At 38.9% G+C, this 27705-nt stretch overlaps 1 protein-coding gene across 5 annotated transcripts in view; it reads left to right on the forward strand.

Annotated features, from left to right (window-relative positions):
• large2 (LARGE xylosyl- and glucuronyltransferase 2) overlaps window positions 1-27705 on the forward strand; it is a 142365-nt gene that overhangs the window by 75105 nt on the left and 39555 nt on the right. For 2 of the 5 annotated variants that reach the window (XM_047822542.1, XM_027139900.2), the window contains exon 2: window positions 8475-8537. The exons of 1 other annotated variant lie outside the window; for it this stretch is intronic. The gene's annotated coding sequence lies outside the window, so the exon portion shown is untranslated. Of the gene's footprint in view, window positions 1-8474; window positions 8538-24310; window positions 24527-24693; window positions 24990-27705 lie in introns of those variants that run through there. 2 more of the 5 variants (XM_027140155.2, XM_027139828.2) reach the window with 2 other exon arrangements.

The following is a 27705-nucleotide window of genomic DNA, read 5'->3' on the forward strand; positions in this document are numbered from 1 at the left end:
TCCAAAACATCTGATTTAGTCTTTACTTTAAAGCGTTGATGATTATTACACTGTGCAGTTTTAATACTGTGACAAATACGCAAGACCAACAATCACGTTTTTATCTGATTGCTTTCAGCGTGAAATTCCCGATCATGATTGTAGTGGGTGGAGACTTGTATTTTGGGTAGAGTGTTTTCCCACACACATATGCAGTACACATATGCAGTGAGCTCACTGCTGGCCTCCGAGTGTTTGTGGGAGTACATGAGGATTTTAAATAGAATCTCAGTGCCTATTCCAGCTCAGTGGATGCAGAAAAAAAAACACGGGAGTCGTGTGTGTGTGTGTGTGTGTGTGTGTGTGTGTGTGTGTGTGTGTGTGTGTGTGTGTGTGTGAGTGACGAGATTGCTGTTTAAACTGCATCAGATATTGATAGGCTCACACGGTTCACACGGTTCACTTTCTGTAGACTAATATTAGGAAGGTGAAATGTGGTGAAATTTGTAAAAGTGATAAAAGTGAACACGTTCAGCATGTGCGTGTGTGTCAGTATTAATCTGCCTCGATAAATTATTCAGGATCCATTCGGACCAGCAGGCTGAACAGCTTCCTCATATCCTGCCACTCAGTCTGCATGCTTTTATTGGGTTCACTTGCATGTCAGGACCGTATGTGTACACGTATTGGGCTCTTTGTAAAGAGCAAAAAGGACCAAAGGTCCTCATAATCATTTGGTCCTCAGAAAAATTATAGTGGTCTCTCAGCTTTTATGTCAAGAATTACATGAGACAAGAAAGCTTCGGTGTGTAGCCCAGGCCTGTTTTACAGTTGCCAGGAAACCTTATACCTTATTGATTAGGCTAATTATAAATGGTGAGCTATTGAATCTAATTATGTCTTATAGGCTAAAACACACATGCTTCCAGGTTACTTTACTTAAGCAATCAAATCTTAATACAGTCATCAGGAGATTTCAGGATTCTGACATAGAGTTAGTGCGTCAAAGTCATTCATGTCTCCATGACATTTGGTCTTTACCTGCCAGCGTATGTTAAGATGATGCTCTTTGAGTCCTTGCTTATCCAGCTTGTGGGAGCTCTTTTCAGTTTATGGTACTTACGGGCACAATCAATGCTTTGGTCACGTTTGCTTATCGGTGTGGAGCAGTGTTAGCATTCAAGCTCTGAACATTCTGCCTGAGAAAGCTATGTTTACTCAAATAAGTTTTGAATGTAGCATATTAAGTCAGAAATTCTTTGACCAGCTTCCTGTCATGGACCATATCATGATGTAAGGTACTGGGATGGGTTTCTCAGGACTTTGAGATTGTTGGCTATGTACTGTATATGCAGGAGGTTTATTGACAATACTATAACACAATCCAAAGCCACAGTTGTTAAAATCAACAAAGGTCAAAACACCATAGGCATGACATTTAAAAAACAAAAGCTCGAATCTAAAGAATAGGCAAGAATCAAGGCAAGGGCTGAAACACCAGAGTAGCAGTAAAAATTTTTTTACAAGGAACAGAACTTTCTCAGATGCTCAGCTGTGGCAAGACTTCGCAACAGTTTGATCCATGTGCAGGTTTTATATATTCTGGGACACAGGAAGTAATCAGGAAGCATCTATTCAGGTGAAGAAGCTGCTCGGAGGAGTAGTAAAACATTCTGATCTACTTGAAAGAAGTAGAAGCATCTAGTAGAAGTAGAAGTAACTAGAAAGACAAATGAAGGTATAATGTAGAGTGAGTTAAACCTAGGCCCTGTTCAGACCTGGCATTGACATGCGTCCTGGGCGATTAAGTGGTCAGCTGAACCAGCTCTTAACTGGCGTCATAAATACACCTTCAGTGACCTTTTGTGATTTTTATTACCAGCTGTGAACATGGCCTCGTTTGTATAAAGCCCCAATTCTCAAGATGCTACAAGTGTCTAAGTGTAAATTATGTCTATCTGCTTTAAGAGCATTATTTGCAGTCATGGAATGTGCTGGTATGCAAAGATGTGAGTTAAAATGTTAGGAGAATCATGGTAGAGATACAGAAAAGCCCCTAACCATGAGCTCAATGCTTGGGTTGGAGCTTGTTTTATTTGTAAAGTAAGCAAGTAACAGCACGTTCTCATAGCACCAGTTGATTTCAGATTCAATCAAACCTCTTTGCACTTGCATTCATCTCATGCTAGCGCTAGCGTGAAAAACACAATAAAGTTCACCCTATTTTTCATTTGTTTTATTAATTTGGTACTATTATGAGCCTCACCTGTCTCTTCTGTTTCCCACACACAACATTAATCTACAACTCATGGTACATGTGTGTTGTGGAAAATAATGATGTCCTTATCGGCTAAAACACACGCACTCTTTACTTTACTTCCGGATCAAGCGTGGGCTCAATTACGAGACCCGTTCACGTTGACGTTCACAAGAATCGTGACATAGTTCCAGTGCAACCAATCTCGTTCTGTATCGCGGTGCGCTTCATGGGCCACGACAACTTTCACATTACCGATTATTCTGCATGCTTTGTCTCAGACTAAACTGTGTGTCAAAGCTCCATAAGCCACTTTATATAAAGAAAGCATCCACAAAATGATCAAATGTTGTTTTTTTTTACAAAATCTTAATATAGCAATCAAGAGTGCCCATGATTCTGACCTTGAGTTTGTGTTAAAGTCATTTTTGTATCTTAACAACATTTGGTCTTGAATGGACTTTACCTGCAAGCATGTGGCAAGATGATGCTCTTGTGGGAGCTCTTTTCACTTTCTAATCCTTACGGGCACAATCAATGACTTTGGTCACGTTTCCTTATCGGTGTGGAGCAGTGTTACAGCTTTAACGCTCTAAACACGCTGCCTGTGGTTTGAATGGAGGAGAGTAGAGAGGGAGGGCTCCATTAGAAGAGTGTTAAAACTCAATAATCTCCCTATCTGAGTGGCCCATGCCCACCGGCTACACACACCCAGGCGGCATAATTAACTCTAAACAGCCCTTATGACTGCATAGATCTCTTTAAATGAAGGAGGTAATGGCAATTGGGTGCTGATCTAATTTAGCCACTGGGAGCTGGTCAAACAGCATTTGGAGAAAGGAGAATGGATAGAGAGAAAGGAGAAAGGATAGAGAGAAAGGGGAAAGGATAAAGAGAAAGGCTTAAATAGAAAATGTGGGTTTTTTTTTGAAGATCTGCTTTGCTAGAAAACTGAGATCTATGCTAATCTTATTCTAATAATTCCACTTAGAATGACAATAAAACCAATAAAAAAATTTAGTTTCCCTTAGTACAGCAGAGTTTAAAAGGTACAGAGTGGAACCGAGAATCTGTAATTAAGTGCTACTGAACACAAACATATTTTCTTGGGCATTGACACATCTGCTGAGATTGCATTTCCTGGCCTTTGTTGTAAAGAAAAAAACCCTTCAATATAACACCTACTCACTGAGATGTACCTGTTTTACGCTGACATGGTGCTGCTGCTGATTCAGAGAACCAGTGAATGTTTTCTGCATTTTCACCCGTTCAATAGAAACCCTGTTGGAGTTTCCTAATGCACGGTCTAACAATAAGAACAATCCTGGGATCTTTTAGAAGCTTCATCATGGTGTCCATCTTTACAATTCCATGAAAGCATGCTCAGCATTCGCAGATGTGTAAAGGACCCGGTAGTTGATATAGATATTCTACCAGCGTCTCAGTTATATAGCCAGCGTCCACGCTATGAGGATTGTACGGGGTTTCCTGGTCTATAGAGTTCCTACAGGTTTATTTAAAGTATAATGACTCCATATGCACAGACAGCTGTTGTGTGTGATAATCACTGACAACATAGCACGTTTAATTCAAAGCTATTTTCCTTCGCTTTCTTAGCGTAGCACTTTGTTATTAGCGCACGATGCTGTGGGCAGATGTAAAGATCTAATGAGGCATGAAAAGATGGTTATGTTCATTAACCTGGGGGTCGTTCCTGAAAAGAGCGCAGCCCATTACCTAATGACACTGCTGTTGTGCAGCTTGCTGGAGTGTGTGTGTGTGTGTCCTTCTATCTGGTGAGTGAAGCAATGCCCTCGTGGAACAGCTGCAAATAGCACGGTCTAATTCGGGGGAAAATCGCAAGGCGAGTTCACTCCACAGTTGTAATTTGCTGGCATACGTGTTCGCACGCTCCCACGCACACACGTTTCAAACATGCGCTAGGGCTGGTGTAGGAGGAGTGTGTGAAACATCTCATGTGGAAAAGGAAGAGAGGAGCTGTGTTTTTCTTTACTGTATTGTGTGTTTTATGTATTCTATCTATCTATCTATCTATCTATCTATCTATCTATCTATCTATCTATCTATCTATCTATCTATCTATCTATCTATCTATCTATCTATCTAGCTAGCTATCTAGCTAGCTATCTAGCTAACTAGCTATCTGTCAAAAATGTGATCTCTGTGACTTTGGTCATGTTTCTTAATGACTGGTTTGATGCTGCTCTTGTAGGATTGTCATAAACAACACTCTCAAGAGTTTTTCCAAAATGGTGCGAAAAACAAAAAACATCCATCAGTCCTGCGGCTAGAAATGAGTGAGATGTTGATGGATGAGAGGGATCGACAGACAGCTTTGATCTGATAGGATCTTTCCAACCGTGTTGAGCTGAAAAGCATCTCAGAAGGAACAGCAGGTCAAACTTAAAGGTGTTTCAGCCAAGAACAGAAATCTGAGGCTACGGTGGAGAAAAGGAACAGGCGACCGTCCGGTGCATGGCAGTTAATCAAACAGCTGATGCGTGTGTTGCCTCACGGCTTAAATAAACACAACAAATAAATCGATTCATTTTGCAATAGTGAATATTTTTTCCCCCTGAGTGTGTTGAATGGAATGATCTAGTGACTAAATGAATTTTTTTTTTTTAAAAGGAGTGAAGCCTGAATGAATCACATTCCCAGTCTCCCGAACAGGCTACGGCTCTATTGGTTAAAAAGGCTTGCTTCTAATGGGAGCAGTTTTTCAGCACTGCGGGTTAATTGTCAGGGGATTTTCTACGATTGATCAGGCGTGGCGAGTCACTACTCTTCTGTGTTTGAGTGAATTATTGATTAATAAATTAACAAAGAGCGACTGATTAATTATTTGAGACCAGACCTGACTTGTGAAAAGCGAATTATCTCTATGCATAAGTCCCACATAAGCAGAGTAAATAATGAAACAGCACTTTTTCTCTTCCCCCTCTTTCTGTCCATGACACCTTTTGGACAGTAGACAAGCCGGTCCCTCTTTTCTGATGCCTTTCTATCACTTTGGCCCTGTAATCACACTTGATTGAGCTGTTTGTGCTCAAACAGGGGCGTTTGCCGAGCAATTAAGGGCAGAGTAGGAGATAAAATAACACAGCCCCCCTGTGGACTCCCTGTCGTCTACGGGAATATATCGCCTTCCTCCCCCAGCCGAGAACAGATCTGCGCTTTCCTCCTACTGAGACACAGTTCATCTTGTTCTTTCCGGCAACTCAGTCAGATGTAATCAGAAGTTTTTTTTTTTTTTGGTGAAGAAATATGCTTAAGCATAGCTTTTATATAACAATCCTAGCTAGTGGGTGGATTGGAACAGTCACAGCGTTCACTGTTGTGTTTCATGCGAGGAATTTCTGTAGGTAAAAACTACAGGATCTGCTGGCATGTGATTCATATGTCGTGTTATTCGGTGCTCAGCGTGCGTCGCATACAAAAAAAAAAGAAGCAGAAAAAAATCAGATTAACTCAGATTTAAGGGGTAAAACAGATTAGTGTTTTATTACAACACAGTGCAGCGGGTTTGTAGTTAGCAACAAGGGGGAAGACAATGCCACTATCTCTTTCTGTAGCTGTATTTATTTACTGCTCCAAATATTTGCATTTGTATCATTTATATATTCATATCATATTCAGATTTAAACATGAATTGTGCATGGAATAACCTGGGAGTTGTTTTTTTTTTTAATGAAATTTGAACCATATCATAAATACTTATACAATATACTTTCTTATTTTCTTTTGTTTTTAACATATGCGATATTTACTAAAAAATTCTCTGATTTTTTTATGAACCTCTCTGGCAAGATTTATCACACATTATCTGTTTGAATAAAGTAAGCATATTTGGTTACATCCCTACCAACTAGGGAATGGGGGGATTTTACCTATTTCTCCCGAATTTGGTCTACCATTTTCCAGCCATTAAACCATTCTCTCCCCACACAATCCTCTGAAAGCTACCAGCCAGAGAGGTTGAAGGTTAACATCGTCTTCCCCAGAGCCACATGAAGCTTAGATTTTTAAATCGCTGCTTATGCTGCATCACAGGCGACATAACACACTTAGAGGACCGGGCTGACTGCCCTCTTCCACATACTTGAACATACAGCTATAGGTTATTGCATGGTATCTCTGTGACTGACAGAGAGAATGACTTGTATCTTGTATTCTTGGCCCTTTCTCAGTGATGCATTTTGCTCATATCCTGTGACATGTTTACAGAAATAGTTCACGGCAGCTTGTGTTTATTTTTAATACTGCTGATACGGCTCCAAGTGATCGGATCAGCCGTCTTCACTGACCCTGTTTAAACACCATGACCTCAGCTTTGAGACAAAGACAAAGATCGCACACAGTAGGATATATATATATATATATCCTATTTTTTTACATGTATATTTAAATACCCTAGGGCATTTAAGACAGTTTTTCGCTCCTTAGTCTTACTGAGTCTTACGCTCAACATTTCTACTGACTTTATGTGACACCATCTGCAGCAAGTTTATGTTGTAGGTCTTTGGAGGTGGTCTGTAGGCTGTTTTTGACCGTTCTCAACAGCCTTTCAAGTAGTAAAATTGTAGTAAAATTAAATAGAATTGAACCAGCGCATCTCCACAGCCTTCGCTTTAGACATACTGTGCTACACTATGTACAATAAATGTGTGTTAATATACTATTGCACATTGGCTCACATTCAGTTATATTATATGTTGTGTTGGAATTTTTGCATTATTTGTATGAACTAAGTCAATTCAAATTGGTAAAATTTGTTACTGTTGGTTTTGTTACTATGGTAACTTGGTCGATTGTTACTGGTTGTGTATTTAGCCTGATCCTGTGCACTAAGTAATAAATAGCAAGCAGGATGTAATGCATGGAATCGAGTCAAGCCGAATGGGAAAGCCGTATGGTATTGATGCTTTTTTCCACTCATTCTGTTACATCTTTTCCACCAATTATAATTGTAAAAGACTGTAACTTCATTTCTTACCCTAGTTTACTTCCATTTATATATATTATCTGTACAGACGCTATATATTTCTTTGTTATTGATGTACAAACACTGTACAGAATGCACACATTTATAATGTTTTTTATTGTACTATCTATACCTTTATTTAATGTACATGTATTTAAAGCTATCTATCTGTCTGCCTGTCTGTCTGCCTGCCTGCCTGCCTGTCTGTCTGTCTGTCTGTCTGTCTGTCTGTCTGTCTGTCTGTCTAGCTATGTACAAATAAATGAATCAATCATCCAATCAGCTACAGACTGTAGACTGTAGCCAAGGACAATCGTATGAACGATTATTTGTATGAACGAAGAGACAAATTCAGAGACTCAAACCGATGAGAAAGTGTGATGCGCTGAGCAAATGCCTTCCCTCATGCACTGTGTAGTCTGTTTGAATCGACCCCTGGTGTATTCCCACCGTCCGTGTGATTATTTTAGGTAGATGAGCAAACTCCAGTGTGGTTCAGTTGCAGCGTGAAAGTGATTCAGAAATTGCAGGAAGTGACTCAAACACGATATATTTTGGGTTCCAAGTTGCTTTTTTTTTTTTAGATTTTTTATACATTTGTTGGAGCTGTGAGCTGCTACACTGAACCGTGATGAGTCAACACATTCAAAAGAAAAGTAGTAACTCAGTGTTTAAGGTGTTGGACTACGAATCAGAAGGTTGTAGATCAAATATGAGAACCTTCAGGCTACCCCTGGGCTGTTGAGCAAAGTCCTTAACTTTCAGTTACTCTGATGTACAAATAAGATTGAATTCACTTGCTCTGTATGACGGTATACTAAAGCCAAATACTGTAAATGTAAACTAAAGCAATGGACGGAGATAAAAAAAAAAGGTCACTGGAGTTTCTGTTCTGGAGTTTTGAATCATGGATAGATTTCACAAAAGCTTTTTAATTAGGTATTTACATAATTCCCTACAATCTATTGTATTTAAACAAATTTGGGTTCTCTGTGATTTTCTCTTGCTGTATTTCCAGCCAATAAATGAAAGAGTCTTATGATTATGTTTTTTGGATGTACACGATACTCAGCCAACACTTTTTGGTGTGTTTGGTTGATTAACTAAGCCAAACCGAATAGCATTTTGCTACGTCGCTTCGGTAAAAACGGGACAGTGTCTCGAGTGTCCCGACAGATGTTATGAACAGGTGGAAATTTTCTTTGCGTAATATTTCTTTTTCCACTCTTCTAGGTTTGAAATACTCAAGGGGACGATTCTGTTCCTAAACTTTCACTCGGGAGAAGAAGACTTCTGGTAAGGCTTAAAGGATGTTTCTTCTTCTTCCATCTGTAAAAAACTCGTAGACTTGTAAACTAATGATTATATGCACTAGCACAAAATATTATCCATCACTTTTGCATTTTTCTTTTTTTTTCTTTTTCTGATGATCATCCAGTAGTAAACAAGCAACAGTGTGATATTTGTAACCAGATGCTATCTATAAATGGATGCATTAGCTGCACCCATAAAATATTGATTATCACATATTGTTTTTTTTTTTTTTTAATCCATGGTAATGGCTTTGGGTTTGTTCCCATTAAACCCTTCAGAGTCCATATTTCGCCTCTGTGCTCAGATGCTTTTATCATGCTCAGATTGGAACACATGGTACATTTGCTTCGAGCTGCTTACGGTTTTCCTCTCTGCAGCGTACGATCTCGTAAAGGATTGAGAGGATGAGTGGGTTTGATCTATTTAGACAGAAATCTGTCTAATATAAGATAGTAATGACATAATGACTCGTTCATTCTCTTAAAAGGAAGCCTGAACACCCTCATGCTGTATGTATAGTTTAATGGCACATTTTACATATTTATTGTAGGGTCTAGGTAAAATCTTTACCATTTATTTTATTGGAAGTTAATGTTGCGGTCAAAAGCAGGCACGGCTCGGTGTACAGCTTGTACTTGGTATTTTACTTCTAAGTTTTTACGCGCGGATAGATTTCGGTTTTAGTGTTGCTGTGATAGATTAAAAAAAGCTGTCTGAAATCCAACTAATTCGAGAACTTTTCACAACATTCATTATCATATCTTCTAGTGTTAAAAAGGTTCCCTAATGCCCAGGCTGAACTGAGGAAAACGTTTTTATTATTTAATTTAACATAACAGTTAACCTCTGGTAATTTTGCCTCACACCAGTTTTATTTACATGAACTTTCCCCCTGTGAACTTCAAGAACCTAAGATGAGCTTCTGTTTTCATACTTATTTAACCCTTGTATGTCAGACAGTGTTCGTGGATCTGGTGGACTCGCTGCATTTTTGGGTTTTTAATTCAACACAGTCAAAAATTTTATGTCAAAATATTATTTTGTCAAATTTAATTTTATGTCAAAATATAACAGATGTTTACTTCATAGCAATTACAAGCAATATAAACAGCATATATGGTTAATATTTGCCCTTTACCTTTATTACATCACATTCTTTAATTAAAGTGCTACTCGTTTTTGTTGTTTTTTTAATAAAAATGTAATAAAAAAGAAAATCAAATTTATGTTATGAGTGGAAAAAAAATCAACAAATTTACAAGGAAGCAAAGTTTTTCAAAACTATTGATGTATATGAATATGGGTCCCACAGACCTGAACACCATACAAGGGTTAAAGCTGCTTTGAGACAATGTGAATTGTTAAAAGAACTGTACAAATGAAAAGAATTGAAAATTGAAATGAATAAGGCAGTCAGTCAAAAGTAAGCAAAATCTGGTTTTAACCAAGTCACTGCAAAGCATTACATACTGATTTTTTCTGTAATTTTATTGTCCTCACTTCGACTCACATTATTTTCTTAATGTCACTTACTGGAGTTTTTTTATCAAATGTGGACTTGTTCAACATTGATGATGATGATGATGATGATGATTATTATTATTAATAATAATAATAATAATAATAATAATAATAATAATAATAATAATAATAATAATAATAATAATAATTCTCTTTTTATCATACATTTTAGATTTTATACAGTGTGCAGGTTTTAGATTTTTTTTCCATTTTCAGGGTATGTCAGTTTTGGAATAGTGAATATTAGGTATTGATATAAATCAGAATTGAATGATGTAATGTCTCATTAGTTAAGCTTAACTTTAGAAAAATGTGATTTTATTCTTTATTTTTAACACTTTAGCACAATGGCAGGAGAGTGTGGTCTTTTCTGTGTGGGGGTTTTCCAGTGTTTGTGTACTGAGGGATGGATTAGTTGGTGGTACTGGTTTGCAGGCATGTTATAATGTTGGTAATTATACTGGCTGGTGTTTGTTTGGTCTGTATTAGCCTATAACCCCTGGCTAGCCTTTGGCTCCAGAGAGGCTGATCACGGACAAAAGGTTTTAAGGAGGTGACAGAGGTTTGGCTGGAGCTGTTCGGAGGCATAAGGGGAGGTCAAGCAGACAAAAGTAGGACAGCGCTATGGCAGTAATGTGTACTGAACTCAGGATCTAGTGGTGTGACCTCCACCACCTTGCAACTCCCAACCCCGCCTGTCAGCTGGGGCTTGCTCGGGTTCCTTATGCTCCCACAGGGATTATCCTGTGTATTGGGTTAGAGAGAGGGGGAGAGAGAGAGCGAAGTGCTGAACACACATTTCACATGACAGACTTGAATGAACTTAACACTTGTTTTCACACTCCATATCTCAAAACAGAATGTGGGATAAATACAATGGTTGTGGTGTAATAATTGCTTATATTTACATGATCACATTACTCACTCACTCTCACTCACTCATTTTCTACCGCTTATCCGAACTTCTCGGGTCACGGGGAGCCTGTGCCTATCTCAGGCGTCATCGGGCATCGAGGCAGGATACACCCTGGACGTAGTGCCAACCCATCGCAGGGCACACACACACACACACACACACTCATTCACTCACACATTACGGACAATTTCCAGAGATGCCGATCAACCTACCATGCATGTCTTTAGAGTACCCGGAGGAAACCCCCAAGGCACGGGGAGAACATGCAAACTCTGCACACACAAGGCGGGGGCGAGAATCGATCCCCCAATCCTGGAGGTGTGAAGCAAACATGCTAACCACTAAACCACCGTGCCCCCCTCATGATCACATTACATTACATTTATATCACAGCACTGCTGAATTCTGGAATCTGATTGGACAGAAATTGTTTCTTCATTTTTTTAAATCAGTGGCTAGGAGAATTCTGTCTGCACATTTTTATTCAGAATAGATGGAGACTCCAGTGACTATTTTGAAGCAGTTCCGGTTTTAACTAGAAAGTTTTCTGACGTTGGAAAGTCTTCAGGAATTAGGGCTTGTAACACGTCGATTTGTATTTTTTGGCACATTAACTTGATGGGACAGAAAAAAACAGAGGCTGGTGAATGCAAGGTCAAGTCAACAAGACTTTATTGCAACACACATCGAAATGAAACAACGTTCCTCCAGGACCATGATGTTACAGAAAATGCAGAACTACATAAAACAACACAGAACTAAGAACAGAGTACACTAACGTGCAGTTCTACATTAAATACATGAGAGAAAATTTGTTCAAACAGCACAGGAATGTGATGTTTTAGCTGTTAGTTACAAGACTACGAAATTAAAAAAGTTATAAAAAGAAGTTATTGCTATGGTGGAAGAGGACTGAAACGTCTACTGATATGTGCTGTTATAGAAAAATAATTGACGACGGTAACTTTGCATCACACCACATCGTATCACATCGCATCACAATACACTAGTACTACTTGATTATTTTGCTACAACAGTGTGGCTCATTGTGTATGAATGACTTATTTTAAAGGTGTAATGTTATCATCATGAAAAGCTAGTGAGAGATTTGGGAAATATTTCATTTCATGTGATAACCTTATCTATATACCTTATCTGGCTGGCATGGTGACTTAGTAGTTAGCAGGTTTGACTCGCACCTCAGGGGATGGGGGGTCAGAGTCTGATCGGAAGGCCATGGGTTTGAATCCTAGCTCAACCAAGCTGCCACTGGTGGGCCCCTGAGCAAGGCCCTTAACCCTCAATTGCTCAGTTGTATAAATTGAAATAAAAATATAAGTCACTCTGGATAAGGTTGTCTGCTTAATGCCAGAAATGTCCTCCAGGTACTCTGGATTCATCTCCCAGTCCAAAGACATGCACTGCAGGCTGATATTTTAGGCTTCTCTAAATTCTCCATAGTATGTGCGATATAGTCCAAGGTCAGCAGCCTGTCCAGGGTGTCTCCTGCCTTTTTATATCAGAAAATATATATGTATGTGCCTTAAATGGACCCATTAGTTGTTACTTCCTGTTAGCTGGAAGCTGGCTCAGCATCTCTGCGGGTTAGATGTATGTGTCTCAGTAGGTGCAGTGCAAAACACAGCACGATACAGCCACAAAGCAAGCTCCAAGTGTGTATGACATCAACAATCCATTTACTCCATACCATCATACAAACTACGCCTGGTGACCATCCACTAAGTGCTGTATGTGAAGCGTAAATTGCAGTTTGATAGCTAGTTTAAGGTGTAGAAATGATCAAACACAGAGAGGTCAAAAATCTCAGGACAAAAAAGAAGAGGACACACGAGTACAATAATAAAGATCATGTTAATTATTAAACAGATTCCTTCAATTAAACGAGTAAAGAGTGTGCACGGTGTTAATTACAACACATTTGATTCTTAATTGTTAATTAATAGAAAGCTGCTTATAGAATTTTAACTTTTGAGTTGAACTGAACTGAGTTAAAACTGTGTTTAATTATTCTTGTGGTCCAAAAAAAGAAAAGGTGTTCAGTGTATTGCTTTTCTTTTTCTAGATTTGAGGGAATGTTTGTGTCTCTGATGAATGTGCTATCATTAGGGTTGCCAAATCTGCATAAAAAGAAGCATCTCAGTTATTAAAAAGACCCTGTTCTGATCTCATATTATTATACACTTTATATCAGAATGAATAAAAACAAGCCAAGCTGCTCATACGATACACATGGAGCTAATTCACATCTGGTAAAACATCCTGCTGCTAATTTCCTATTGTTTAGGACAATGAATGGAACAGACAATCAACCACACTTCTGATTTTCACCCTTCAATTGTTCTTTAGTAGTCCTTTCTCAAGTGCATATGTCTATGTATTTCAGAAAAGAAAGAAAGAAAGAAAGAACGAAAGAAAGAAAGAAAGAAAGAAAGAAAGAAAGAAAGAAAGAAAGAAAGAAAGAAAGAATCAGAAAGGTCTTTATTGCCAAGTATGTTTTCACATACTAGTACAGGAGCTCCACAGTGTAAACAGAATGGCAATAATAAGAAATGAACACATGTATAATAGACAGTTGTATGTACAGTGGAAAACAAGAATGTGCAATTAATTTTGTGATTAACATGCAAAGGTATAGATATCTAAAAAGATATTTTGTTCAGAATCTGCCCTAATTACTCCTGAAAACAGGCACAAACAAACCATGAATCTCAAAATCCCTGTAATCCAAATCTCTGATCCTCCTGCTTGGCGGCAGTACGAATTAGCAGAAGGCTTTAGGACTAATACTAAAACAGCAAAACTTTCAGCAACTACATGCTCAAAATAAATAGACAACAAAAAATACAAAATGTGATGAATGTAGTGTTGCAACATTTACTAAATAGGCAAAAGTAATGACACCTGAACATCACTCTCACGCGTTAAAATATCTAAGATGGCTGTAAATCAGGTCTCCACATACAGAACCATATGGCTCAGGGGTGTCCAATCTTATCAGGTAAGGGCTAGTGTGGGTGCAGGTTTTCATTCCAACCAAGCAGAAGCTACACCTGAGTCTATTGAAAGCCAAACTCAACTGATTAAACAGGTGGAATAAAGTGCTTGATTGGTACGAAAAGCATGCAACCACACCGGCCCTTTGCAGATAGGTTTGCAGGGCACACCTGTTGTTGTGTATATTAGATAGATTTGGTCATTAAATCATCAACTACTTTTCTATTATACCTGTAAACGTTTCATAGAAGTATTTCCAGACAGTGTATTTTTATTTCTTTGTCTAATGGTGCTAGTAAATTAGTCACATATTCTGCCATCCATCATTTATTATTTATACAACAGAAGTACCTTAAACATGCAAGGTAGTCACTATGTCTTCATTTATATGTCTAAATATCTTAAAATAATTGTCGTCTTGGCGATATCTGTGATATATTTACTGGTGTTGTATATTGTGAGGGGGCACGGTGGTTTAGTGGTTAGCACGTTTGCCTCACACCTCCAGGGTTGGGGGTTTGATTCCCGTCTCCGCCTTGTGTGTGTGTGTGGAGTTTGCATTTTCTCCCCGTGCCTCGGGGGTTTCCTCCGGGTACTCCGGTTTCCTCCTCCGGTCCAAAGACATGCATGGTAGGCTGATTGGCATCTCTGGAAAATTGTCTGTAGTGTGTGAATGTGTGAGTGAATGAGAGTGTGTGTGTGCCCTGCGATGGGTTGGCACTCCCTCCAGGGTGTATCCTGCCTTGATGCCCAATTGTGCCTGGTGCCTTTTGTCACATCCAGTAATCATCCCATGAAAGTCTTTGGTGATCTTGGGGACAGTTAGGATTAATGGTAAGGTAGAAGGGAGCAGCTGAAATGAGTGGCCTAAGTCATAATAGGGAGCAAAATACTGGTGGCCGGGGGCAGGAATATGAGCCTTGGGCCCCTGATATGTTAATGCCCTGGGCTCTTCTTCATGGACTGTTTTCATTCTTTTGTGTAATTATCCTTGTCAGTTACTCCTGAGCCTCCTTTCATCTTAGTGCCTAGAAACTCCCACACCTCTTTATGACACCCATGATGGTGTCTAGTTTAGAGCCACTGGAGATTTGTTTGTGTTTAAAGCACTATGAAAAGCAGGTGACGTTATTCATGTGTTGGTAGCGAAAAGCTCTCTGTTCACTTTAGTGACGTACTTCTGAACTGCACACTCCCACTCTAATGACTAAGCCTTTGGAATAGTTCTTCATCCATGTGGCTGTGATGTGGCTGTAGGACTCCATAAATATATAATAGCACTCTGCCAGCTTCTCTAAACATTCCTTTTTTAAAGATGACATAAATTCTACCATGATCATCTTAAAATTCCACCTTAAATTTAGGTCAGGTTTTTTGATGAAATGAACCTTAAGGGCTTAGAGATCTGTATTGTGACCCTAAACCTGATGCAGATCACCAGATATCTCCTTCAGAATTCATTATTTTACACCACCACAAAATGCATGTCTGGAATATTCTCTTTAGATTTAGAATATTAAGAGAATTTTTCTCTTTAGAATATTCTCTGGCGTTATCACTTTTGCATTAAAGGTAAATTAAAAACCTAGCAGGAAGAGTAAATAATTAAATAAAAGAGGTAATAAGGTATCTGGAAACATTAATATTGATTAAGTAATCACAACACCGGGGGCATGGTGGCTTAGTGGTTAGCACGTTCGCCTCACACCTCCAGGGTTAGGGGTTTGATTCCCGCCTTTGCCTTGTGTGTGCGGAGTTTGCATGTTCTCTCCGTGCCTCGGGGGTTTCCTCCGGGTACTCCGGTTTCCTCCCCCGGTCCAAAGACATGCATGGTAGGTTGATTGGCATCTCTGGAAAATTGTCTGTAGTGTGTGAGTGCGTGAGTGAATGAGAGTGTGTGTGTGCCCTGTGATGGGTTGGCACTCCATCCAGGGTGTATCCTGCTTTGATGCCGAATGACGACCGAGATAGGCACAGGCTCCCCGTGACCGGAGGTAGTACGAATAAGCGGTAGAAAACGAGTGAGTGAGCGAAATCACAAAACAACAACAACAACAAAAAAAAATAGTGTGTGCCAACGGTATCCAGTGTGTTGAAGGGGCCGCCCTAGTTTTACCTTTATTCGGGGAAAAGCCTGCTAGCTAATGAATGAGGAAGATTTTAACTTTTAGGCTTCTTGTTTTCATGAAGAATTTGTGTTAAATGATGCTCCTGGAAGGTAAGAATGAGTTTATAGTATAATCTTATAAGACAGAATGTGTACAGTATAACTGAGCTGAAGGGTTTGACAGGAAAACAATGGGTTGGTGGGGTTTTAACCACCATTTTCAAGCTAACTGATCCATATTTTATTCTTAACCCAATCAGAGATCTGGACTGACCAGTGCGTGCTGTGGTGCTCAATACCTAGCTGTTGCTCATTTATCTACAGTAAGAACTTTACCCTCTTTACCATGGTCATTATTCTGATAGATCCAGAGCTTATTCTCTAGAGCTTACTCTTGGAAGAAGTTGGAATTCTCAGGTTGTTTGCTTTATGTAGGTCATAAAGAGTTTAACCTCAATCTTAATTGATATATTCTACTCCTCTTTTGAGTGTGTGGGAATTTCTTAAGTAGCTCTCATGGGACCCATTAGGAAAAGTAAGAACAAAAGACTGACGCCTACTCTGAGTTTAACGACATCGGCATTGAAAATGACGTGTTTGTGGTGAAGACTTGCAAATGCTCCTGCTATCAGAGAAACATATCTAGTAATCACCTGTAGCTTCCAAGCTGACGGTTTAGAAGTATGTTTACATCGGTAAAGCCACAGTGATAGTTTTATTGGTTTTTCAGTATCTGTTTAAGGAGCATGGGATTGACAACACAGACTGCATCGAGAACCGCAAGTGTGTTCACTCCAAGGGTAAAGTTCTCTAGACGTTCTCCCCAGTCTTATAACTGGGGTGCCCTTGTTGGGCCTTGGAGCGAGACCCTTAACAATCAGCTGTTAGATAACGCCGATATCTAAGAAATCTGGTCTTGATAACGACAATTACCAGTGTAAAAAAAGCATCCACACTCGTGGCAGGTGTGCTGTCTTTTTACAATCCAACAGCTTTTACATCCTTTCATAAATAGAGAGTGCAGGATGAAGCATGTGTTTAAACTCATTAATCAGTTGATTAATTGAATCCAAGAATCATTAGCATTGCTCGTATCAGGGGTCAAAACACAGGTAGACAACATCTAATGGGAAATCTTAACCATAGCCAGCATAATGAGGCCTGGAATTCAAGATAAAAACAAAACAAAACACATTGAGTCTTTTCAATGAACAATGACACAACATGTTACACAAAGACAAATAATTCAAACACTAACACAGAACAGCTGAACACAATTGGCTTAGATGACAAATTTAAAGATGACAAATTTAAAATACTATATGGCCAAAAGTATGTAGATACCTGACTATTGGTCTGGACCATTGCACTGTATGGACCCATCATTGCTCTCATAACATCATCCACTCTTCTAGAAAGGCTCTACACTAGATTTTGGTGCTTGACTATGGGAATTTCTGCCCAATTGAAGAGGTGAGGTCAGGCACCGGTCTTGGCCAAAAAAGGCCTGTCAGCATTCCAATTCCATTTTATCCTGAAGGTGTTCAGTGATTTAGGCTAATCCCCTTAGCTCTACTAAAGGAAAATCATAATTATCCAGCATACAAAGGCATTCTAGCATGCTTTGGCGGAAGGCGCACATGTGAATGTGATGGTCGAGCATCCATATACTTTTTGGCCATTTAGTGTACATTGCTGGATTCCATTTTTTTCTTAGATTGACAGTAGCATCATTGCTGCATTACTGAACAAACAAGCAATCGTCTGAGACAGCCCAAGTGGCAATAGCGATTCGCTACTGGGACAGATAAGCTAAACTTTCTGTGTGTCTCATTACGTAACACTGTGTTAGGTAATGGCTAGGCAATCTTAGCATTATGTTGGACTGTTTAGGTATCTTAGCTGCCTTTATCTTAGGTATCTTAGCTGCCTTAGACAGCTTTGTGCTTGGACTGCATTCTCCCACATATAAACCCATCTGCCTAATGTATAAATGTAAATGTACTTTATTGCCGAAAAGTTTCTCTGACCTTCAAGGCCAGAATTTCCTATTCATCCACTGACCACATTTTAAGAGCTTGTTAATGGAGGCATCGACTTGCAGCAAACAGCTTTCCTTTACAGCTTCGAGTAACATTAAACAATATTGAAGCCTCTTAAACATCTACCGAAGCTTAAATTCTAGAAGGTCACACCATATATCTACTTAGAGAGTCGACAGGATACAGAGAGATATTCTTTGTCTTATTTTAAAAGAGGATTCTGTATATTGTTGTCTTTTCCCTTCTACATCGAGAGATATCAACTGCTTTTTTTTGGTTGCTGATATGAAGTAGGGTGTTCTTTATCTTTCTTGATTTGCTAGGGCTAGGACAGAAGGACACACAGTAGGGTATTGCGATTGAGGTGCAAAGGTCAGATCTATACATGTTTAGACATATGGGAAGGACGTTGGGAGGGAGTTAAGAAGAAAAAGTAATTTGATTGTGTGACCTTTAATTTAATGGCAGTAAAGTGTGTATGAAGGGCAGTGGGAAAAAGAACACAGCTGATAACTTTCACTGCCTGCTGAATAGCTTCCTGTTTGCCTGTGCATACACATGAATGAGCACAAGTTGCCATGGGGATGGGAATGTGTGGCGCCGGGTTCGTACTGTGTCCACTGATCTCGGGTCACTGATAATCTCACCCCAAACACAGTGACAACATATTTAATAAAAGCCTCATATACTAATTTTAAACCTCATTTCTTTTCATCTTGCTTTATGATACAACAGTGATTGCAGTAGTGAATAGTGAATACTGAAACTATAATGGGAGATTCAAGTGGGTTTGAGGGTGTGTTTGGGTGTGTTAGATCTTTTTTCTAATTACCCTTAGGGTAGTTTTTTTTTTAGCCAAGACATGTTTGGTATCTGTTAGTCTTGTTAATAAGTGAATAATAGGACAATGATGATGTGTTGATTTAAAAATATTGAATTGAAAACATTCACCAGAATGTTTATCAGAAGATTTATTAAATCTTCATTTACATGCTATTAATTTAATCTAAATAATTCTAAATAAGAAGCAAGTAGTTAGTTAACTGACACAAGCTAGCTCATACACAATGGTGATGATCCAGACAGCACTTATGCCTTAAAAGGCACATGTGACCCTAAACCCTCAGCCTAAACAACATTAGTCTCATTGGAATTAGCAAAAATTCGGCAGTGGTGTGTGTGTGTGTGTGTGTGTGTGTGTGTGTGTGTGTGTGTGTGTGTGTGTGTGTGTGTGTGTGTGTGTGTGTGCGCGTGTGTGTGCGTGTGTGTGTGTGTGTGTGTGTGTGTGTGCACGTGTGGCCATGTCAAAGGGACATCAGAGGTTACTGCTAAGCATTAAACAAGTAAATAAGTTACAGTAACTGTTTCAGTGTTTGCATGTGTATGTGAGAGAGAAGCCAATCCTCTTTCTCTGGAGCTAAAAGATATCTTCACACACCTTTTGACTTCAACCCAAAATGAATAACGTTTCCTTTTCTCAGTGTTAGGATATTCAAGGTTTTAAAACAGTTCTCATGGTTTTGAGTTTGCGATGCGCCACTTGCTTTTGCCACTGTGTTTGTGTTGTGTTTACGAGAGCAGAGGGCTGCACCGTGTGAGGCGTCACTTTCACACAATCCGGAAAGGTCTGGCAAGCAAAGCTGTGGAAATGTGGATCGCCAGCTGCTGTCCATCCCAGGAGTGTAGGAAGACTGTGTGTGTGTGAGTGTGTATGTGTGTGTGTGTGTGTGTGTGTGTGTGTGTGTGTGTGTGTGTGTGTGTGTGTGTGTGTGTGTGTGTGTGTGTGTGTGTGTGTGTGTGTGGAGCTTAAACAGGTGCTGGTGAAACTCAATCCTCACTACATAACACCATATCCCTCTACACTCTCTTTCTCTCTCTCTCTCATTCTCTCACTCTCTCTTTCACTGAAGCCCTTCAGAACAGGAGTAGCTCCCTGTCTGCCCCCACAGCCTATTATTCCAGCCACTGTTGTGATCTTTAACCCCTTTAACAGGGAAAGAACAAAGGGGTCTAACCTATAAGGTCTCAGTTTGGCTGGGGCTTTATCTGAGGCAGACAGTAAAAATAAGCAGCATGAAATACCAGGACAGAGGATGTACCAGTGTCAACTTATTAGTATCAGAATCATCTTTGACAGTAGATTAAAAAAAAAATTTGTCCGTGTGCTTCCTTCTACATAAACAGCATGATATATTTCATATTCAGCATCTGACCATGATAGTGTTAAAGAAGCCATTAAAATTGCAGAAAAAGTCAAGGATCTTATTCTTTACTTCCTAACCTGAGCACATAATTTAAAGACATCACATTTCCTGTGTTTTTAAGGTCGTCTTTTGCTGATAACCAGGTTTAAATCCAATGCTTGAAAATATATTTGCATTATTTTATACATTTTATTTATACTTATACTTGTATAAAATGTATTAATTCTAAGAGATTTACTTGTAAGTAAACCAATGCATAATGTATGAGCGTCTTTATAGCAATTAGACTGTAAGATTTCAACACAGTTACAGTTGCTTAGTTACTTCGCAGTGGCCAAATAATTACTTACATTTATTTATTTATTTTATTTTTGTCGATAGTGAAAGCATTTTTGTTCAATTTAGTTCAAAGTTTCGTTCCAGATAGATGAAATGAACAATCTAAATAACCACTGAACACTTTCAGACTGCAAACAATGATACTGTAGCAAGTACAATCTTGAATATAGGACAAATGATCTAATATTAATCATTATAAAAGGAATCTAAGATTATTAACCCTAATTCTAGACATCGGTTACTATCAGTTATACAGTTATAAATAAAATATTTGAAACCAATTACTGATACATATTCAATGAACAGATATTAACATATTGTAAATAGATCCAAATCTAGATTTTTTTTTGAAACCTTGCCAGAAAGTTTTAAAGTGCATATGACTGTGACTAGAGGTGTGCATCAAGACTAGGATCCCACAGGATGCAGTTTTCTGAATGAGATTCACACATGAACCTGCTGTCAGATACAAAGCTATAAAGATACAAAGACAGTTCGGGTTTTTTAAGTACAAACATCTAGATCTGTGTGATGCATTTACATTATTCTTAGAAATTGCCTGATCAGGGTCACACTGGTTTAATGTAGAGTACTTGTATGTTTATATTTTGGGGAAATATTTGGTAAAACTACTGAAGGCAGGTTAGAAAGGCAAATTATACGAATATCAAACAGGATGAAAAATTCTCCTGTGGTACAGATGTAGTGTTACATCTTAATAAATACATACACATAGATTCACTCACACTCTCACTCATTTTCTACCGCTTATCCGAACTTCTCGGGTCACAAGGAGCCTGTGCCTATCTCAGGCGTCATCGGACATCGAGGCAGGATACACCCTGGACGAAGTGCCAACCCATCGCAGGGCACACACACACACACACTCTCTCGTTCACTCACACACTTCTGACAATTTTCCAGAGATGCCAATCAACCTACCATGCATGTCTTTGGACCGGGGGAGGAAACCGGAGTACCCGGAGAAAACCCCCGAGGCACGGGGAGAACACGCAAACTCCACACACACAAGGCGGAGACGGGAATCAAACCCCCAACCCTGGAGGTGTGAGGCGAACGTGCTAACCACTAAGCCACCATGCCCCCCCCCCCCCATAGATTCATAGAAATATATATATATATACATACTCTATGGTCAGAAGTTTTGTAGACACCTGACCATCACATCCATATGTTTTTTCTGAACATCCCATTTCAGAGTGTAATGAAGAGGCTGTAGACTCCACGTGTGAAACGGCACGTTAATAAATAATCCAGGTAAACAATCCAATTCGTCAAGCAAAAATCCCGGACAAAGAAATTACAGGCAGAGAATCATAAACCAGGGAAGGCAGTCAGCGTAGCGAACAACATCCAATAATGGCAAAATACTGAAATGCAAACAAAGAGCGAGGTTCATACACAGAAAAGCTAGAAACAAACAACAGCTTGGTATGCAGAGGTTAATCAGCAATACTACGCACTAGACTGTTGCCGTGGTCGTGGAATATCTCACCAAAATTTCGGAAGTAAAATAAGGAAATGCATAATGGCAAGCAGGAAGTGTTAGGTGATGGTTCTCTTTGACGTGCAGGATGATGTTCCACAGAGTTAATCCCTCTTTGCTGCTATAATAATCTCTACTCCTCTTAGAAAAAAAGACTTTCCACTAGATTTTTAAGCCTAGCTGTGGGGACAAATGTGTTCAGTAAGTAAGTGGAGGTCAGGGATCTGTACAGGCCACATAAGGTTTTCCAGTCTATCCTTTCCAATCCATGCTTTCATGGAGCTTGCTTTGTGCACAGGGGCATTGTCATGAAGGTTAAGGCTTGAGCTTTTTAGTCTGCTTTCACACTTGTGCCGACAGTTTGGGAAAACTGCACATATTTGGATGTTTATTGTCCATACTTCATTTAAATACATGCAGTTGTACTGTACTTATTATTATTCTTTTTTTTTAAAAGAAGAAGAAACAGCCGATAAAGTTTAGACCTATAAAGGAAATTGTGTTGTTTGATCAGAATGAACATATTAAACATAGTCAGTGTTTGAGATACGTACCAATCTTTGAAAGTGAATTATAATTATAATAAAGGGTATAGTGCATGATGAATTGTATTCTGACTGACTGTCTAAGGCAGCTTCACATACTGTAGCTGTGTGTGTGTGTGTGTGTTCATTTAAGCACTACTGGTTGTCTGTGTAGATAAGAGGAACATGAGACGAGCTGTCAGTCTCTGTGCTAACAGCCTAATGAGTGCTGAAGGATCTTGAATGACAAAGGCTCGTTTGTTGCCTGATAGGAATGCTTGATTATAGCATGGCGCATTAGCAAAGCGACCTAATGTTTACCGTTTGCTCCATCTTACTGTGACTTTTACACACTCATACGAAGGAGAGCTGCTGGGTCATTTATCCACTGACTGCTGGAGTTAGACTTTGCACTCTGGCTGTGTTTACGGTCTTTGTCATGCGATCGTAGTTATTTAAGGTGACAACTACATTCACACCCTGACAAATCTCTTTCCTTCTTTTCGGTTCTTTGTTCCTTTTGATTCTGCCAAACATGTTTTGGTGGTCTGGGATAATGTGGTGAATGTTGGCGCAAGTCAGAAAACATTCCCTCTACCATGTAATGATTTGGTGATTATAAAAAAAAATCAAGTGAACACTGCGATAATAGGAGGAGCTTGAAATCTTTTTAAAACGACAAATTTGCTGTAGATTTGGGCCCGAGACGAGTGATATTATCATAATCATGTTCAGCTAAAGCCTTCTTGAATTCATGTTAGTTTGAGTAGTTTTCCACAAAATAAGCACAAAAAAAGCTGCAGTTTTTCAAGCATTTTTGGCCACGACAGTCAAAAATCCTCTGTGAAATCAAACAAGACTTGAATAAAGTCTACAGCATTATATGCACCAATTACCTAACCTTCCTTCCTAACGTGCACATGTTATTAATTGTATATTGCAGATTGCTTCTTATTTTGTACAGCCTATGATTTAGATAAACAGTATAGGTATCTAATGTATTTTATTTTGTGCCAGGATGTCATCAGGTATTGAAGGAAGATTCTGTACATCTTTGTGCTCTAGTGAGACAGACATAAGGCTTATAAATTTAGTTTGTAATCAGAAACCGGCTGTGAAAATGTCCTTGATGCTTCTAGAGTCGGAATAATCTTTAAATGCGTTTTTTTTCTCCCCCTAATTTTTTCACTGTTGGCTTGAACCAGATTTATTCTCAGGTCAGAAAGTAGAGAAAGTAAGAAGAGGAAAGAGCATAAAGGCAGTTCATTTCACCACCTTGGAAGGGTGTGTGTGCCCCCAGAGGAAGGGATGAAGGTTCTTTTCTGTTCTGGCGAAGTCAGCAACAATGAAACGCGAAGTAGAGAGAGAATATCAAGAAGGAGCGAGAGAAGGAAGCGAGGAGAGGTGAAAGAGGAGCCTTTGATCCTACGGCGAGACACAAACCTGCCAAGGCATGCTTGCTGGAGAGTGAAGGGGAGTGGGAGGAGTGTGCTCACACTGACACACTCACACACCCACTTACATATACACACACACACACACACACACACACACACACACACACACACACACACACACACACACACACACACACACAAAGCTAGAAAAGTTCAAAGTTTGCTAGTGGCAAATCGCATTGACTCGCCGTCTCTGCAGGTTAGTCCAGAGTTTCATTCAGCTGTCAGTGAGCTTGTCAAGGAACTTGAGCAAACAGGAAAGAATAAGGAAGAAAAAGAGGAACTAACTAAAGAAGAATAAGAAAAAAGAAAGCAATCTGGAATTGGCACTGTATAGAGGTACAGATTACTATGTCCTTTCTCCTTTTCTCTTCTTTGAAAGCAACCTTTGTGTATCTCTCTCTCTCTCTCTCTCTCTCTCTCTCTCTCTCTCTCTCTCTCTCTCTCTCTCTCTCTCTCTCTCTCTCTCTCTGTGTCTCTCCCTTCCTCCTCTCTCTCTTCCGCAGTAATATGATCCTCTGATCCAGGGATAGACTGAGTCCCACTTTCAACACTCATCCCTTCAGTCTGAATGCAGTGTGTACCTTGTGCAGGCAGTGCATGTTAGAACTGCGTAGGTGTGCTTAACGTTGGTAGACGTTAGTATGTCACTGTGACACCGTCTATATAGAAATAACACCGCAATTGGATACTTAAAGGTGAAGAATAGGAATAAAAGTTCCAGAAGGTTCATGGTTCAAATACCAGGATTGCTGAAGACCGACTCGACTGATAGATGCTTGTATCGGTTTCTGCCTCACATGTAAGTCATTTTGTATATATAAAATATTAAGCAAATAAAAACATGAATGCATAAAGGAACATCAATGTAATTATATACAAGATAATAAGTTTTTTTAATCATCTCAAAAGAATAGTATTGTAGTGCTGTTATAAAATTCTAGGGGTGCATCAGTACAGATACAGGTTTGAGTATGAGAGCAATTCAAATATGCGAGCACTGAGACATGTATGCTTTCTTTCTGCAGCAGTATTTGTTTGTTTGGCTGCTCGTTGGTTTAAAACCACATTCGCTGATATGACAGAAGAATTGAATAACACTGAACTTGTTAAAATGGCACCTCTCTATATATATCTCTATCTATATCTATAAGTAGAGAGATATATTGAGTAGCAAGTGAGTACTCAGTTGTCGAAGTTGATGTGCTGGAAGCAGGAAAAATGGGTAAGCATAAGGATCTAAGCGACTTTGATGCCAATGATGCCAATGATGTGGCTTATAAGTACTAGAGCTTTGTTTTCCTTCACTTTCCTTTTTCATAGCAAGGACAAATGTCTGAAATGGTTTTTTTCTTCAATAGCTTCCCAATTGTCTTTCCTTCAATTGGCTTAAGTGGTTAAGGCTTTGGGTTGTGGATCAGGGTTCAAGCCCCAGCACTGCCAAGCTGTCACTGTTGGGCCCTTAACCTTCTCTGCTCCAGGGTTGCTGTATCATGCCTTCCAAAGTTGGTGTATGCAAAGAAAGAATTTTACTATTCTGTAATATATATGTGACAAAATAAGTCTTCTAGTCTATTCTATTTCATTTAAACATTCATGCGACATTGTCCTTAGTTTTGATAGCAAAAATAAAAATGTTCTTCTTACTTCTGTCTTTTTCTTTCTTACATGTGCAAATGTTATTAAATCCTAAACACCAAGCATGTTCATGGCACATCGAGTGACAATTACAAAACTCCCTAAAAGGCAAAACTTCAAAATGACAAATAAACAGCACTAAACCTTCTAGTAATGTAGCTCTGCCTTTGCAGCTTTGTAGCAATTTATTGAATAGCCAGTCTAATTTGACATCATGTATGGAATGGTTTTTGATTATTTTTATTAAAAAAAGGACTGAGTTTCCTGAAGGATTCATTAAATTCTTATTACATGAAATGAAGCCCAAAATACAATCCATATTCAAATTTTCAGTAATTCGTAACTCGATTTTAAACTTGTCAATCAAAGTTCAAATTACTGAGTATGCATATGTAGATATACACAATCTCAGAATATCTTGTAGCATATAAACATTTTTTCAGATCTAACTGTATTGTCGAAAAACAAATACCACGTTTCCTGTGTAAACGCTCCTGTATCCGACTTGATTAATGGCAGCCAGTCTACAGGAGTGTACATGCACAGAATTGCGGTGAGCAAACCGTACTGCAAACTTCACAATTCAGGAGTTAGTGGCCAGCTACGCATACAGAAGACATTAGAAAATCTGTTGGCTGTGAGTATCCCAGAGACCCATTCAAAATAGTTTCCATTTATACATGAGCTTTTATACGCTAACTATCCACTCACAGTATACTGTTAATTTTGTAACAGGTTAACAGTTTGAGGCAACGATATTTGAACACTGTCTGTATTCATTATGCCTTACACCCACATGAAGTCCTTGAGAAAATCTGAAAAAGAAACAGTGTCTGGATATATTTTGCTGCAGAGAGTAGCAAAGGCATGGTGTATAAGTTAGAGGTGTATATTGGACTCTTGGGAGTGGGCAGATTTTGGATGGTAGCAGGTGATGAAGATGTAACAGATATGGGTATAGTTATGGGACAAAAGAGAGATAATACATTTCTCAGAATTAGGGAAGTCAAAACTCGGAATCATGCCATTTTGGAGCAACAAAGTGTGGACTAAATCATGTCTGTTCACCTTTTATCAGGAACAAACTAATCTTTTGTTAGCTACAAGCTAGCCATGTAACTGTGTAGGTTTATTTTCGCAATACAAACTGTTTAATCAATGGTATGGATTTAAGGTACAGGTTACGACCTTTAGTGTACACAGCATTATTCCAGGCATTGCATGTTCATTGGCTGTGTTAGGAAATATAACATACAGATAACTGTACTGAGCATCAGATTATTGTAAAGCTTCGTTACTGCTGAGACCGGATGATTTTTACCACAATATCTTTTGACCAATTTTAATCCTTTGAATTTTACTTTCAACCCGTTTTACCAATTTTACACTGCTGTCCTATTAAAAATGGTGGAATGGAAAAGACTTAAAGGTAAAAGACTTTCAATCAGTATAAAAAAAAAAATCATTATTTTATGGCCACGAGTCTGATATAAAACGAGTCAGGACACTGTTGGCTTTGAGTGTGAGTCGTGTGGTTGTAGATAACACCTTCGAATGTTAGATGTTTATGAACAAGCACCTGGGGCAGTTCAGCTCATTTGATATCAGCATTTACTTTAAAGGTAGAAACATTTGTATGAATTTATTCCCCATATTAGGCAACATAAACACAGAAATACTTATGAACTACAAAGCCCCGAGTGTCTACTTTAATGTGAGCCATTTATCACCACAACAAAAACAGGCATACATTCATTTTTAGGCTGATAAAAAGAGTTACCCCAATATATTTGTTTAATTCTTTAAAGCCAAAGTGTGCTCTGCTATATTGCAGCTAAAATACTGAAATATTGACTTTAGAAGCATTTTGTAAAGCTTTT

Source organism: Tachysurus fulvidraco, chromosome 13, assembly GCF_022655615.1.
Source record: "Tachysurus fulvidraco isolate hzauxx_2018 chromosome 13, HZAU_PFXX_2.0, whole genome shotgun sequence".
NCBI lineage: Eukaryota > Metazoa > Chordata > Actinopteri > Siluriformes > Bagridae > Tachysurus > Tachysurus fulvidraco.